Genomic DNA, 15,724 nt, shown 5'->3' on the forward strand with positions numbered 1-15,724 from the left:
TTTCTTCCCTCTCTGCAGCTCTCCTTTACTTACCAGCGCAGCGATTCACGAAAGCAGCCTCGGGGCTTTTGCTGAGTCGCGGCTGCCTCTGAGGATGCAACTTCCTCTTTCCTCAGAGGCGGCGCGACCCAACAAAGGACCCAAGGCTGCCTTCCTGAATCGCTGCGCTGGGAAGTAAGAAGAGCTGCTGGGAGGGGAGAAAGCCACTATCAGAAGCTGCTGGGCAAGGGAAAAAAAGGGACAGCTGCTACTGGAGAAGGAGAAGGAGAGATGCTTCTGGGAGGGGAGGAGGGAAAGGAATCTGGGAAGCTGCTGGGCAAGGAAAAAAGGGACAGCTGCTACTGGAGAGGGAGAAGGAGAGATGCTGCTGGGAGGGGAGGAAGGGAAGAGAGTTACTGCTGGAAGGGAGAATGAAAAAAGGAATGAAACAGCTGGCAGAGAGATTAGAGGGGGGAAGGGGAGACACAGGCATGAGAAAGTAGAGAGATTGATGATAGGTAGGAGTCAGCAGAAAAATAAGCAGAGAGGGACAATGATGATAGATCTGGTGTAGGAGAGATAAAAATGAAGAGAACAGTGAAGCTGGAATGAATCATGTAAAAAAGAGAGAGGGGGCACAAACTGGATGGAAAGGGGAGAGGGGCATAGAAAGAAGACAGATACCATATGGAAGGGGGAGAGGACAGACAGTGGATGGAAGGGGCAGATGCTGGATTGAAGAGAGTGAAAAGAAGATTGAAAGCAGAAACCAGAGACGACAAAAGGTAGAAAAAAATAATTTTATTTCTATTTTGTGATTAGAATATATCAAATTTGAAATAAATATCCTGCTAGAGCTGGTGTTAGACATAACTGGGGACTGCAAAACCCAGGCAGTGCTTCTTTAGCTTCCAGCTGGCTTAGGGCGCTCTCTGACCAGGGGACAGTTGCCCTAGTTGCACTCCCCTATAACTATTCCTGTCATGTGTGATTGCAGTATTCTGTTAGCATGATATTTCTGTGTAGCATTCTGTAATAATTTGGCTTGTTCAGTTTTCTTGATAGTAGAGGGGATATATGTGAAGGAGAGGGGAGACAGGGGTTTTGTTGATCCTTGCTCTGAATTATTTGTTTTTATAAAATGACAATTGTACAGAATATTGTTTCTTTTTATACTTTAATAAAATACATTCAATATAAAATCATAACTGAGGCTTGTGTGGATGGGATCAGATGATTTGTGGGGACCGAGCTCGCGAAGATGGGGCGGAAACAGGGTTTTTACATTTTAGTCCTAGTAGTTTTCCGGTCCACAAAATAATTCTTTTTTTTCTGCCGGTCCACGGGTGTAAAAAGGTTGAAGAACACTGCTCTAGGCTATCCACTTGCCTGGGGAAGGAGAGCCCTGTTTCCCAGAGAACTGGTGCAGTCTTAAAGGGCCAGGTATCTGTCTCCAATACATTTTCCACTCCCTAGAAATGTGTGCTCTAAAATTCAAATTTTGGACCAATATTAACCCTAGAACCTTCACTGATGGATAATTTATCATTGAGATCCTGCTATCATACTTGGAGCAGTGAGATTAGGGGGAAGGTGTGGCTCACTGGTAGAGCTGCTCTCTTTGCACCCAGTGTTTGTGAGATCAAATTCCAGGCAAGTCATTTAATCCTCCAGTGCCCACCGCTTTGAATGCCAAAGCCACAAAAAAAGCAGTATACAAATCCCAACTCTCTTTCCCAGAGAATACAACTTCCTGTGATTTATTAGAATTGGAGTTTCAGCCCACTGGTATTTAGTTAGTTTACAATATGTTCTGTTTTTATTGGTTAAGGAGAGAAATTTCAGAGTTATTAATAGAGTCTAATCCACCGAGAATTTGTATATCATCAGCATAGACATATGGTGTCAAGTTTAATGACTGTATATCTAATCTAATCTAAATCTTGGGTTTATATACCGCATCATCTCCGCAGATGGAGCTCGACACGGTTTACATGGTTAGGGAAGGAACGGAACTCCAGTGGAATTATATAAGTATGAGAGAAGAGAGGTTGGTGTGAGAGTGCCAGGAGCGGGACGGGGTTACGTTCTGGAGAAGAGCCAGGTCTTCAGATGCTTACGGAATGGTAGAAGGGGGCTCAAATTGCGGAGAGGGGAAGGGAGACTGTTCCAGAGCTGAGTGATTCTGAAAGGGAGGGAAGAGCCAAGTTTACCAACAAGGGAGATGCCTTTTAAGGAGGGGTAGGATAGTTTTAATTTTTGAGTGGATCTAGTGGAGGTTGGATTTGAGGAATTCCAGGATAGAGGGATAAAAGGAGGAAGGATACCGTGGAGGATCTTGAAGGTTAGGCAGGCACATTTAAAGTAGACCCTGGAAATAACAGGAAGCCAGTGGAGTTTGGATAGGAGCGGTGTGACATGGTCAAATTTACTTTTTGAGAAGATAAGTTTGGCCGCGGTGTTCTGGATTAGTTGGAGTCTGTGGAGGCTTTTCTTTGTTAAGCTTAGGTAAATGGAATTGCAATAATCCAATCTGGAGAGGATAATGGATTGTACGAGGACGGCAAAGTGTTTTTGGTGGAAGCAAGATCTCACTTTCCTCAGCAAGTGAAGGCTGCAAAAGCATTTTTTTATCAGGGAGTTGAGGTGGTCGTTGAAGGATAATGATGAATCTATGGTGATGCCCAGAACTTTGCTAGAGAATTCCAGCTGTAGAGAGGAGCCTGTGGGCAGTGGGATGGAAGTGGGTAATTGATCAAGTTTAGGGCCGAGCCAAAGTAGTTTAGTTTTGGACTCGTTCAATTTCATTTGTACAGTGTGAGCCCAGGATTGAAGTTTGGTTATGCAAGAAGAAATGTTAGCTGCGAGATTGGTGAGGTTCGCGTCGATCTCGATGAGGACCAGGATATCGTCGGCGTAAGTGTAGAGTGTTTCTAGGGGGGATAGGTGGAGAAGATTCAGGGAGGACATATAAATGTTGAAGAGGATGGGAGAAAGGGGGGAGCCTTGTGGGACTCCACAAGTCGGTTTCCATGGGGAGGAAGAGGAACCATGTTTGGTGACGGTGTAAGAGCGAGAACGTAAGAAGTTCGAGAACCAGTCCAGGACTGTAGAACTAATGCCTATCTCGGAGAGTAGGAAGATTAGAATGTCATGGTGGACAACGTCAAAGGCAGCAGAGAGGTCGAATTGAAGGAGAACGGCAAATTTTTTGTGAGAGTGAAATTGTTGGATCTTCGAGATTAGGGAGGCCAGGAGGGTTTCGGTACTGAAGTTGGGTCTGAAGCCGTATTGATAGGGTAGGAGGACAGAGAATCTTTCCAGGTAGGCTGAGAGTTGGGAGGAGACGATGGACTCTAGCAATTTGGTTAGGAGCGGAATGTTTGCTATTGGGCGATAATTGGATGGGGAGGAGGGGTCTAGGTCAGCTTTCTTCAGTAGAGGGGTCAGTGCAATGCGTCCCATTTCAGGGGAGAAGAGGCCCGATGATAGGGCAGAATTTATGAGTATGGTGAGAGAAGAGATGGCCTGTGTGGGTATTTTCTCAAATAGATAGGATGGGAATGGATCCAAGGTGCAGTTACAGGATTTCAGTTTCAGGCAGAGTTTGAGGACCTGCGAATCGGATACTTGCTCAAAGGTAGTCCAGGATCTGTTGACTGGGACGGGGGTGGGGACCTTTGTAGTAGGATCGGGGGAGGCGGGCACCAGAGGATTGTAGGAGACTACGGGAGGGAAGGAGCTTCTCAAGGCGGTGACCTTTTCATTGAAAAAGTTTGCTAGTAGGTCCACTGATGGGGAGGAGGGAGGTATAGAAGGGTTGGTATTGGGAGTTAAGGAGCGCCAGATATTGAACAGCATACTGTTCTGGTTTTTTGAACTGGAGATCTTGTCACCATAGAAATTTTTCCTAGCTCTTTTGAGTGTATTGTTGTAGAGTTTAATGTTGACTCTCCAGATTTGTTTATCTGCGGGGGATTTAGATTTTTTCCAGATGCGTTCCAGGGATCGACATTTTTGTTTTAGCATCCTGTGTTGTGGGAGGTACCAGGGGGCCTTACGGGAGTAGGAGATGGTTTTGGTGGACAGCGGGGCGAGAGATTGGTAGGTGGATTCTGAGAGAGTGGTCCAATTGTGCCAGTTGGTTGCAGAATCTGATGGCTTAGGATTGGATGAGAGAGTGTCAAGAAATTTGGACCAGAACTGATCACTTGAAATTTTCTTGCGGAAAGTAATGGACTTAGAGGGCTGAGGAGAGGTTCCAAGGTGAGACATGAAGATGGGGAGACAGAAGGTTCCTAGGTAGTGGTCGGACCAGGGAACGTGGTCCCAACGGATGTCATCGGTTGAAGTTTTGTAATCCGTGAGATCGAGGAAGCTGATGAGGTCTAGTGTGTGGCCTTTTTCATGGGTTGGAGAGGGGGCAGGGAGGGAGAGGCCGAGAGAAATGAGGAAATTATTGAAATCGGATGCATCTTTGCTGGAGGTGTCATCAAGGTGGAGATTGATATCTCCGATGATCAGTAGTCTTTGGAACTTAAGGAATGCGTTAGATATGGTCTCGTAAACAAGTTCGGAGGAATTGCTCCAGGGGGTGGGTGGGCGATAGAGTAATAAGATACCTAGTGGGTGTAGATGGAGCTCATCATTGATTGAGGCTAGCATATATTCTAGTGAGTGGTGGCTGCCTTTTTCGAGAAGTTCAACATTGAAGAAAGATTTGTAGAGGAGTGCCAATCCGCCTCCTTTTCGGTTTAGTCTAGGAGAAAAGAGGCCTTGGTAGCCCTGGGGGCAAATCTCGTTTTGTGTAAAATAATCATCTTTTTTGATCCAGGACTCTGTGACACAGAAGAATCCAGGATCAGAATCTGTGAGGAGATCTTTCATAATTTGGGTCTTGTTACATACGGATCTGGCGTTGCAGTAAAGTATCGGGACTGGGGTTAGAGAGTCAGGGGCATGGTTGGGAAGGTTGGCGGGGGGCACAGGCTTTAAATAGGCGAGGTTGGCTTTGCGGGGTTTATGTTTGTGAGAGTGACTTCTAGTGCGCAACAGCGTGGGGATTTTGAGGCTGGGGCAGGTATTAGTGACATTTGGGGAGTCTGATAGATTGGGGGAAGGGGGTTTCAAGCAGAGGGTGATCTTAAGAGAAGAGCAGAGAAGGAGAAATAGGAGCCAAAAGGGAGGCTTCATGTTTGAGCTTGGGGAGCCTTTTTTGCTGGGAGGCAGGGCTTGTTTGAATCGTGTGTGAAACAGTTTGCTAAGTAGGGAGAGTCTTTTTTTTTTTTTGGATAACACTGGGGGGAAAGAGTGGTTAAACCCGAATCCCAGCAGTGAGAGCGGATTTACCTCTGAAACTATTTATCTTTTGGAACCTGAGCAATAGGGTATTCCATGCGGAATCGTATGCAGAGGGGGCTTAATCGGAGGGGTTTAGCAAGGGGAGGCTGCACTGTCGGGATATACTCAACTTCTTAAACATCACTGGCTCAAAAATACCTCCAGAACGTTGTGGAAAATAATCAAAGCTGATATGACTAAACAAACACCAGTTAGTAGCCCCTTCCAACAGGGAACCCACGTTTCACGGCTGCCTGCTGCTTCTTCAGGGCAATGGGGCATAGATGGGCATAGATGCTGCAAAACCTAAGGCTCAATTTCTTATAAAACCAGCACAAGTCAAAAAAGTAAGAGAGAAGTCCCCCACAGGGCCCATCTGCTGCTGGCTGGAAGATACATCGGCCTGTAAAGAGAAAACCCAATGCAGAAAAAGGCAGGCAAATCATCAAAACGGAGTCTATACTGAGAGGGCAGGTCATATAGAATCCTCCAGGGACTACCAGAAAGAAGATTACCGAAGATAAGAACCTACCATATTTTTTGCTCCATAAGACGCACTTTTTTTCCCCAAAAAAGTGGGTGGAAAAAAGGGTGTCATATGAAGCGAATACCCAACTCCCCCCTCGCCTGTTAACCTTATTTAGACTGCTGCCCGCCCCTCGCTTGCTGCAACTGCTGCTGCTACTGGTCGCTTGCTGCTGCCACAAGTAGAGGAAGGGAAAGGCCAGGCAGGTGCAGCGATTGCACGCCGCTGGCCAAGATGCCCTACCCCCAGCATCAATTCTGACGTCGGACAGAAGGTCCGGGGGTAAGGCTTCTGGGCCAGCGGTGTGCAATCGCTGCACCCACCTGGCCCTTCCCAGCAATTTGTTCCACTCGGAGGAAGTGAACCACCGCTGGCTCCCCACTCATCCCTTGCTTTCAGGTTGCTCTCGGTGCCGCGCTGACAAGTTTGACCCGCTGTTTTAGTCAGAAGTCACCCCCTCCCCCCCCGCCGCTGCTTCGTCGTGTCCTCACACTGGCAGCAGCAGGAGGCAATTAAAACAGCAGGTGGGCGGGCAGGCTTGGGGGGGTGGCAGAAGAGGACAGAGGCTGGAAGGCAGTGAGAGGAACATGGGAGGAAGGAAGGGACAATTTTTGGGCCTGAGAAGGAAGGAAGGAAAGAAAGAAAGAAAAAGAAAGAAAGAAATCACCAGACAACGGGGTGAGAAAGAGGACAAAGGCTGGAAGGCATTGAAGGAGACATAGGAAAGAGAGAGGGAAGAAGGGACAATTGTTGGGCCTGAGGAAAGAAAGAAAGGAAAGAAATCACCAGACAACAAAGGTAGGAAAAATGATTTTATTTTCAATTTAATGATCAAAATGTGTCAGTTTTGAGAATTTATATCTGCTGTCTATATTTTGCACTATATTTGTCTATTTTTCTATGGTTGTTACTGAGGTGACATTGCATATTTTAAAAAAGTCATCTGCCTTGACATCTGTGCCTTGTCTCTGCTCGCCCTGTGCCATGTCCCAGCCTACCACTAGACCACCAGAAAGGGGGGGGGGGGGGACAGGGTACAGAGACTGGCAGGGAGAATTTGGTTCAGAATGGTTTTTTTCTTGTTTTCCTCCTCTAAATTTAGGGTGCGTCTTAAGGAGCAAAAATACGGTAATCTTTCATTCTGATACATCCCTTCCAGATTCTATAATCGAGGTGACATACCAAAGCAATGGCATCGTCTAGGGAGGGACAGAAGAGACTTCAACACCGAGGTCCCAAAAATGGCATCAGAACGCGCCGCCACATCCACTCAGTAAAACTTGGTAAAGGTATAAAGAGAAGACCAAGTAACCGCCCTCCAAATTTTATCTAGTGTGACAGCTCAAGTCTCCGCACATGATGCCGCAACACTCCTAGTTGAGTGGGCATTGAGAGAAACTGGCGGCTACTTGCCACGGGAAATGTAAGTCGATGAAATGACCATACAGATCCAACGGGCGATAGAAGCCTTAGATGCTAGCCTACTTTGACGAGGCTGGGCTGTCAGAGCAAAAAGATGATATGAAAAGTGAAAATCATTAATTTTCTCCAAATAGTGAAGTAGGACTTTCCGCACATCCAATTTGCGTAAGATCTGATCCTTTTGCGCCAACCCTGTGGAGCGGAAGGCAGGTAAATGAACCTCTTGGTGGACATGAAAATTAGAAACCACTTTTGGCAGAAAGAAAGGGACAGTACAGAAAACAACCCCCGAGTCTGTTATGCACAGGAAAAAGCTCCCTACACGAAAGAGCCTGGAGCTCCAAAATACATCCTGTAGAGACAATAGCCAATAGAAAGAAAGTCTTGATCGTCAGATCCAAAAGCGTACAATCCCTCAGAAGCTTGAACAGGGCTTCCATAAGACCCTGCAGAACAACATTAAGATTCCATGTAGGATAAGGCTGATGCAAAGGAGGACATAAGCGAAGCGCCCATCTGAGAAATCTGGTTGCATCTGGATGGATCATCAGCAAACTGGAACCACTGCGAGCTCAAAAACACGAAAGACCAGTCACTTGAAATTTAAAGGGAGGCCACCGCCAAACCTTTATCTAAACCTGTCTGAAGAAAGGGCAAAACCACTGGAATAGGAGCCCTTACCGGCACCACCCAGTCTCTGGCACACCACTGCTGAAAAGCCTTCCAGGCCTTGGCATAAGAAGCCATAGCAGAGGGTTTCTTGGACTTCAAAAGCATCAAGATGACCACATCAGAATACCCCCACTTCAGCACGGCTGAGCACTCAAAAGCCATGCCGAAAGACCAAAGCGCTGTGGGTTCTCCATGGGAACCGGACCCTGACTGAGTAGGTCGCAATGAAGGGGGAGCTTGAGTTTCCTGTCTCGTTGAAGATGGACCAGATCCACATACCATGGATGGCGAGGTCAGTGCAGAGCTACTAGATCACCAATCCCAGATGCAGCTTATCCTGTGGATGACTCAACCAACTAGTAATCACAGAGGGAACATATAAAGGAACTCATGAGCTGGCCAGGGTTGAACTAATGCGTCTAGGCCCAAGCTTCCTGGTTCTGTCCTTCGACTGAAGAAGTGTCTGGCTTTTGAAACCCTCAAATCCATCTGTGGCTCGCCCCAGTGCTGCACTATGAGACGGAGTGCTCTTTGGGATAGAGACCATTCTCCCGGATCCAGGACCTGTTGACTGAGGAAGTCCACTTGCACATTTTCAACCCCAACCATGTGTGCTACAGAGAGAGCTAAACATAGAAACATAGAAGATGACGGCAGAAAAAGGGCTACAGCCCATCAAGTCTGCCCACTCTGCTTACCCACCCCCTGTCTATGCCCTAATGACCCAATTTTCTTATCTTGACCCTCATAGGGATCCCACATGGGTATCCCATTTATTCTTAAAGTCTGGCACGCTGTCTGCCTCGATCACCTGCACTGGAAGCTTGTTCCAATGATCAACCACTCTCACTGTGAAGAAATACTTTCTGGTGTCGCCATGAAATTTTCCACCCCTGAGTTTGAGCGGGTGCCCTCTTGTGGCCGAGGGTCCCTTGAGAAAGAAAATATCATCTTCCACTTCGACACGTCCCGTGAGGTACTTAAATGTTTTGATCATGTCTCTCCTCTCCCTACGTTCCTCGAGAGTGTAGAGCTGCAATTTGTTCAGTCTCTCTTCGTACAAGAGACCCTTGAGCCCCGAGATTATCCTGGTGGCCGTCCGCTGAACCGATTCAATTCTGCGCACATCTTTACTGTAATGTGGCCTCCAGAATTGAACACAGTACTCCAGATGAGGTCTCACCATGGCCCTGTACAACGGCATTATGACTTCAGGCTAGAAGATGCTAGAAGATGCACCTCTGCCCAGCAGAACAGCATTCGAGCTTCCGGTACAAGGGAGCACTTATTGTGCCCCCTGGCCATTTACATTTGCCACCACTGTGGCGTTGTCTTAAAATACTCGCACTGGTTTTCCTTCCAGAATGCTCTGTAGTTTTTAACGCCAGACATATGACTTGAAGCTCCAAACGATTGATGGACCAACGCTTTTGAGACTGAGTCCTCTGTCCCTGAATGGAGTGATCATTACAGTGAGCTCCCCAGGCTGGCATCCGTCATGATAATGGTCCACTCCTTGATCAGAAGAGGCTTGCCCTGCTGGAGAGCCTCCCTCTAGATTTACCAGTGCAGACTGCTGCGAGCTTTATCCATCCAGGGGAGCGGCATCTGAAGGTGATGACGTTGCAGGAACTACCAAGAGAAGGGACTCCTGTAGAGGAAACAAGTGTGCTCTGGCCCAGGGCACTGTCTCCAGTGAAGATGTCATGGATCCGGGCTGTGGGAACTGTGATCTAGGGAAGCCTTTCCTAAGGTTGAACCATACCATGTTGTGGTCCCTGGTGGCCAGCGTTTCTCCCACCGAGACCTCCGAGACGCTTTCCCCGTTCGTAAGTACCAGGTCCAGGATGGCCTGGGCCCTAGTGGGCTCTAGTACCATTTGTTTGAGCCGTACTCCCTTCATGGACGTTAATATCCTTCTGCTTCCACAAGTTGTCGCTGAGAGTGTGTTCCAGTCTACATCAGGCATGTTGAAGTCCCCTAGCAGAACAACGTCCCCCCGTAAGGTGATATTCTCAATGTCTTCAATTAATTCTGTGTCCTTGTCCTCCGATTGTCTTGGAGGTCTGTATACCACACCAAGGTACAGGCATTTTTCTCCGCCTCTGGCCAGGTTTACCCAGATGGATTCCCCAGTGTACTTGACATCTGTGATCCTGGTTGTCTTGATGTTTTCTTTGATGTGCACCTATCCTCCCTCTCTCTCTTCTCTTCCTCACCCATTGCTGTACACCATCTCCTCCCTCTCTCTCTTCCTCACCCATTGCTGTACACCATCTCCTCCCTTGCCCGTGATTTAACATCTTTGTCTTCCCCTTCCCCCCTCCTATGGTCTGGCATATTTCTCCTCTCCTTCCCACAGCCTGGAATCTCTCTCCTCTCCCAAGATCTGGCATCCCAAGTTTATTTATATCTTATCCCGCACCAAGGGTAAAAACTTTCTGGGTGGCTTACAATCTAATCAGGCTTACTAAAAATAACAACATAAAATCCTATACAACATACATAAAAGGTTAAAAGAAGAATTACAATTAGTTGTAGAATAGTAGGAAGGATAAACACTCTAGGTTAAAAATTCTTGTGTCTGGCAGATAGCTCACAAATGCAAAAACCACTATTTTGTTATGATAAGCATCTGAGAAAAGAAATGTTTTTAAATCGACTTTCAATTTATTGATTGTTCTCAACAATTGAAGTGCTAAAGGTATAGAATTCCAAAGTTGTGGGCCTTTTACAGATAAAGTAGCATACATCCCTAATATGTTCATGAATGATTTCTCGATGTGATGGAACTATAAGACATTTATGATTTTCTGATCTAAGAGTTCTTGACAGCACATATGGGTTCAAAAAAACGTGCAAAGTACAGAGGCTCACTGGTCAATAATACTTTAAAAGTCAATAAAAGCATTTTATAAGTTTTAAAAATGGAGTAATATGATCAAATTTACAAATATTATGTATTAACTGGATAGCTGTACTTTGTATATTTTAAAGTCTTTGAATATCTTTTTGACATATCCCTGCAAACGTTTAAAGCATATAATAGTAAAATTGCTGGATCACTAAAGAATGAACCAATATATTTAAAGTGTCTGGAAAAAGCAGAGAACAAACATCAGATTTTAGGGTTTTTAGCCATTGGTTCTTACTTTTTAATTTCCTTCTGCTTTTATTGTATTTAAATGTATTTTTTAAATTGTGTAAACTGCATAGAACTTCACAGTTTTGCGGTATATAAATAAACTGTTATTTTTAATATTTTCTGAAGAAATAGGACACATTGCCCTGACCCCATTACTGAAAAAATCTGATCTAGACCCATCCTCCCTTTCTAGGTATCATCCTATAGCAAATATTTCTCTCCTGACCAAAATGTTTGAGGCTATTATATCCACTGAGCTCTCATCTTACTTAGAGAGATTCTCCATTCTATTACCTTGCCAATATGGCTTCAGAACCAATTTCAGCACCGAATCCCTACTGGCCTCATTAATCTCAAAGGATCAACAACTTCAATCTTGAAATAAGTTTTCTATCCTACTACAATTTAATCTATCTGCGGCCTTTGATGTCCACCACGATATCCTAATTTACCAACTTTCTGAGATAGGCATTGATTCCACAGTCTTAGACTGGTTCCCAAAATTTTTATGATCCCGCTCTTACGGCAGAGAGCAGTGTGAGCGAAGGAGAAGCAAGGGGGAGCGAAGGAGAAGCGAGAAAGAGAGAAGGAGAGGCAGGGGAGAGCCAAGGAAGCAGGAGCAGGTGAACATACTGTTGGGGCAGCGGCGAGAGTAGCTCCGCCCACACCCACCGCGTCATCGAAGATCGACCGGGCTCCTCCATAACAGGAGTCGAGCCAACGGCGCGCAGCCATTCGGCGCGCGGCGAAGGCGAGCAGCAAAGGCGCTTGCCTTAGCGAGAGCGCCTTTGCGAAGGGCCTCAAGAAGGGCCAAGTCTTTCACACAAGGTTACTGAGGAGGCGTCAAGCAGGCAGAGAGAGAGAGGGGACTCCAGCAGCAGGCAGAGAGAGCAGGAGAAGACACCAGCAGCAAGCAGAGAGAAAGAGAGACAGAGGACACCAGCAGCAGGCAGAGAGAGAGAGGACACCAGCAACAGGTAGAGAGAGAGAGGACACCAATGGAAGCAGAGGGAAACCAGAAGATGAGCTTTCCAGTGTTCTGCACGGACTGTCATATGTATGACTACCTCCCCTCGGGGAGACAGTCATATATATGCGGTTGGTGTCAGGAGCTGAAAAGCTTGAAGAAGGAAGTCAAGCGACTGGAGGACAAGATACAGGAACTAGAAGGACTTTACACCACGGAGGACCCAATCAAGACAGCTGAAGTCTTCACGAGAGAGAGACACATTGAGGAGGAAGTCAGGGAACTCGAGAAATTCATTGAGGAAGCATACAGGAAGAGGGTGGAAGAGAACGAACTTCGTATGAAAGAAGAAGTCACCCCGACACCAACATGGAAGGGAGAACAAGAAGCAGATGACCTCAAAGAAGACATCCACAGAGGGATACCGCATGAAGGGGAGAAATTGGCTAGTCGAGGCCCAGATGAAGAAAGAGGGAAGCACACCAAGGACATAGACCTGAGACCGAAGCGAAAATTGAAGAAGGGAAAATCAGCGATCCTAGTGGGAGACTCGATCCTGAGGCATATGGACAGCCACAAAGCAGGAGGGAGAGAGGATTGACTGGTGACCTGCCTCCCAGGAGCAAGAACCAAGGACATCGTGGACAACATTGGAAAGATCCTGGACGGAGAGGAGACGGAAGAGACCACAGTAATGATCCACATTGGGACGAACGATGTCAGCAGGAGAGACTACAGAAGAAGCACGCTGATAGAACAGTTCAAGATTCTGGGAAGGAAGCTGAAGATGAGGAACCAGAAGATAGCATTTTCAGAGATCCTACCAGTACCGAGGGCAGATATGAAAAGGCAGGAAGAACTACAATCAATAAATGCGTGGATGAGGAAATGGTGTGAGGAAGAAGGATTCCACTTCATGAGGAACTGGACAACGTTCTGGGGCAAGTGCAAGCTCTACAGGAGAGATGGACTGCACCTGAGCACGGCAGGAACTAGAATTCTAGCAAACAACGTCAGGAGAGTAATAGAACAGGCTTTAAACTAACAAGAAGGGGAAAGCCGACAGTCGACCAAGCGTCGACGATTTGGAAGAAGGAATCCCGTGAAGATACTGAGGGGAAAAAAGGCCGGGAAGAAGCAAGGGACAAATTGCAAGAGGATGTTAGAAAGATTGTAGCAAAAGAGAAGAAAATAAAAACCGAAGCACAGGGAATGGAAATGAAGACAACAAAATACCAGGATCTAAATTGCATATATACCAATGCAAGGAGCCTGAGAAACAAAATGGGGGAACTAGAAGCCATGGCCAATGCAGAAGACATAGACATCATTGGAATCTCTGAAACATGGTGGAATGAGGAAAACAAATGGGATACAGCACTGTCGGGGTACAAGCTCTATCGCCAGGACAGATTGGGACAGAAGGGAGGTGGAGTAGCCCTATACATAAAATAAAGCATACGATCGACAAAAATGGACACAGCAGAGACGGCCAACAAGCTAGAATCGCTATGGGTTAAAATACCAGGAAGAAAGGGCCTGAAATAAAGATAGGCCTATACTATAGTCCACCTGGACAAACCAGAGATATCGATGAAGAAATGGAAGCCGAGATGAAGCGAGAATGCAAAAGCAGTAACACAGCTATTATGGGAGACTTGAACTACCCTGGGATAGACTGGAGTCTTGGAAGCTCAAAATGCGCTAGAGAGACAGAATTCCTGGAAGCTACACAGGATTGCTTCATGGAGCAGCTTGTTAGAGAACCGACGAGAGGAAATGCCACTCTGGATCTAATCCTAAATGGGTTAAGGGGACCTGCAAAGGAAGTAGAAGTAGTGGGACCGTTGGGAAACAGTGATCATAATATGATCAAGTTCAAGGTTGAGGTAGGAATACCGAAAAGGAAGAGAACCATAGCGACAACTTTTAACTTCAGGAAAGGAAACTATGAGGCAATGAGGGAAATGGTAAGGAAGAAACTTAGGAACACTTCCAAAAAATGGCAAACGGTACAACATGCCTGGTCTTTTTTCAAGGGCATGGTGAGCGAGGCGCAAAATATATATATCCCCAGGTTCAGAAAGGGGTGCACAAAGAGTCAAACAAAAGACCCGGCGTGGATAACCAAAATAGTGAAGGAAGCAATAGGCAATAAGAAAAATTCATTCAGGAAGTGGAAAAAGGACAAAACTGAGGGGAATTGGAAAGAGCACAGGAAAAATCAAAAAGAATGTCACCGTGTGGTTCGAAAAGACAAAAGAGAGTACGAAGAGAGGCTAGCCAGGGAAGCACAAAACTTCAAACCGTTCTTTAAATATGTTAAAGGGAAGGAGCCGGCTAGGGAGGAGGTAGGACCACTGGACGACGGAGACAGGAAGGGAGTGGTGAAGGAGGAGAAAGAAGTGGCAGAAAGGCTTAACATGTTCTTTTCGTCTGTATTTACAAATGAGGACACATCAAACATACCGAAACCTGAGCAATTCTTTCAAGGAAGTCAAGCAGAAAAATTAACATCCATAGAAGTGAGCCTTGAAGATGTACGCAGGCAGATAGAAAAACTAAAAACTGACAAATCCCCGGGTCCGGACGGAATACATCCAAGGGTTCTGAAGGAATTAAAGGAGGAGATAGCGGAACTACTACAGCAAATTTGCAACCTATCCCTAAAAACAGGAGTGATCCCGGAGGATTGGAAGATAGCCAACGTTACGCCCATCTTTAAAAAGGGATCAAGAGGTGACCCTGGAAACTACAGACCAGTGAGTCTGACCTCGGTTCCGGGAAAAATGGCGGAAGCTCTGATAAAAGAAAACATCGATGAACATTTCGAAAGGAACGAACTTCTGATAACCAGCCAACATGGTTTCTGCAAGGGGAGATCGTGCCTAACGAACTTATTGCACTTCTTCGAGGGAGTTAACAAACAAATGGACAGAGGAGACCCCATAGACATCATATATCTAGATTTCCAAAAAGCCTTTGATAAGGTCTACTCCGGAAACTGAAGAACCATGGGGTGGAAGGAGATGTACATAGATGGATCAGAAACTGGTTGGAAGGTAGAAAGCAAAGGGTAGGAGTGAAAGGCCACTACTCTGACTGGAGGAGGGTCACGAGTACCGCAGGGCTCGGTGCTTGGGCCACTGCTATTTAATATATTCATAAATGTTCTAGAAACAGGGACAAAGTGTGAGATAATAAAATTTGCAGACGACACCAAACTATTTAGTGGTGCTCGGACTATAGAGGACTGCGAAGAATTGCAAAGGGACTTGAACAATCTAGGGGAATGGGCGACGAGGTGGCAGATGAAGTTCAACATTGAGAAATGCAAAGTATTACATATGGGAAGCAGAAACTTGAGGTACAACTATACAATGGGAGGGATATTATTGAATGAGAGTACACAGGAAAGGGACTTGGGGGTAATGGTGGACATGACAATGAAGCCGATGGCACAGTGCGCAGCGGCCGCTAAGAGAGCGAATAGAATGCTTGGTATAATCAAGAAGGGCATTGCGACCAGAACGAAAGAAGTTATTCTGCCATTATATCGGGCGATGGTGCGTCCGCATCTGGAGTACTGCGTCCAATTTTGGTCGCCGTATCTTAAGAAGGATATGGCGTTACTCGAAAGGGTCCAGAGGAGAGCGACACGTCTAATAAAAGG

General features: G+C 46.2%; 1 protein-coding gene across 8 annotated transcripts in view; it reads right to left on the reverse strand.

Annotated features, from left to right (window-relative positions):
- The window catches only part of LIN52 (lin-52 DREAM MuvB core complex component), a 358,493-nt gene that overhangs the window by 265,808 nt on the left and 76,961 nt on the right, over positions 1-15,724 (reverse strand). The gene's annotated exons all lie outside the window — the stretch shown is intronic.

This window comes from Geotrypetes seraphini, chromosome 7 (genome assembly GCF_902459505.1).
Source record: "Geotrypetes seraphini chromosome 7, aGeoSer1.1, whole genome shotgun sequence".
In the NCBI taxonomy this organism is placed as follows: Eukaryota; Metazoa; Chordata; class Amphibia; order Gymnophiona; family Dermophiidae; genus Geotrypetes; species Geotrypetes seraphini.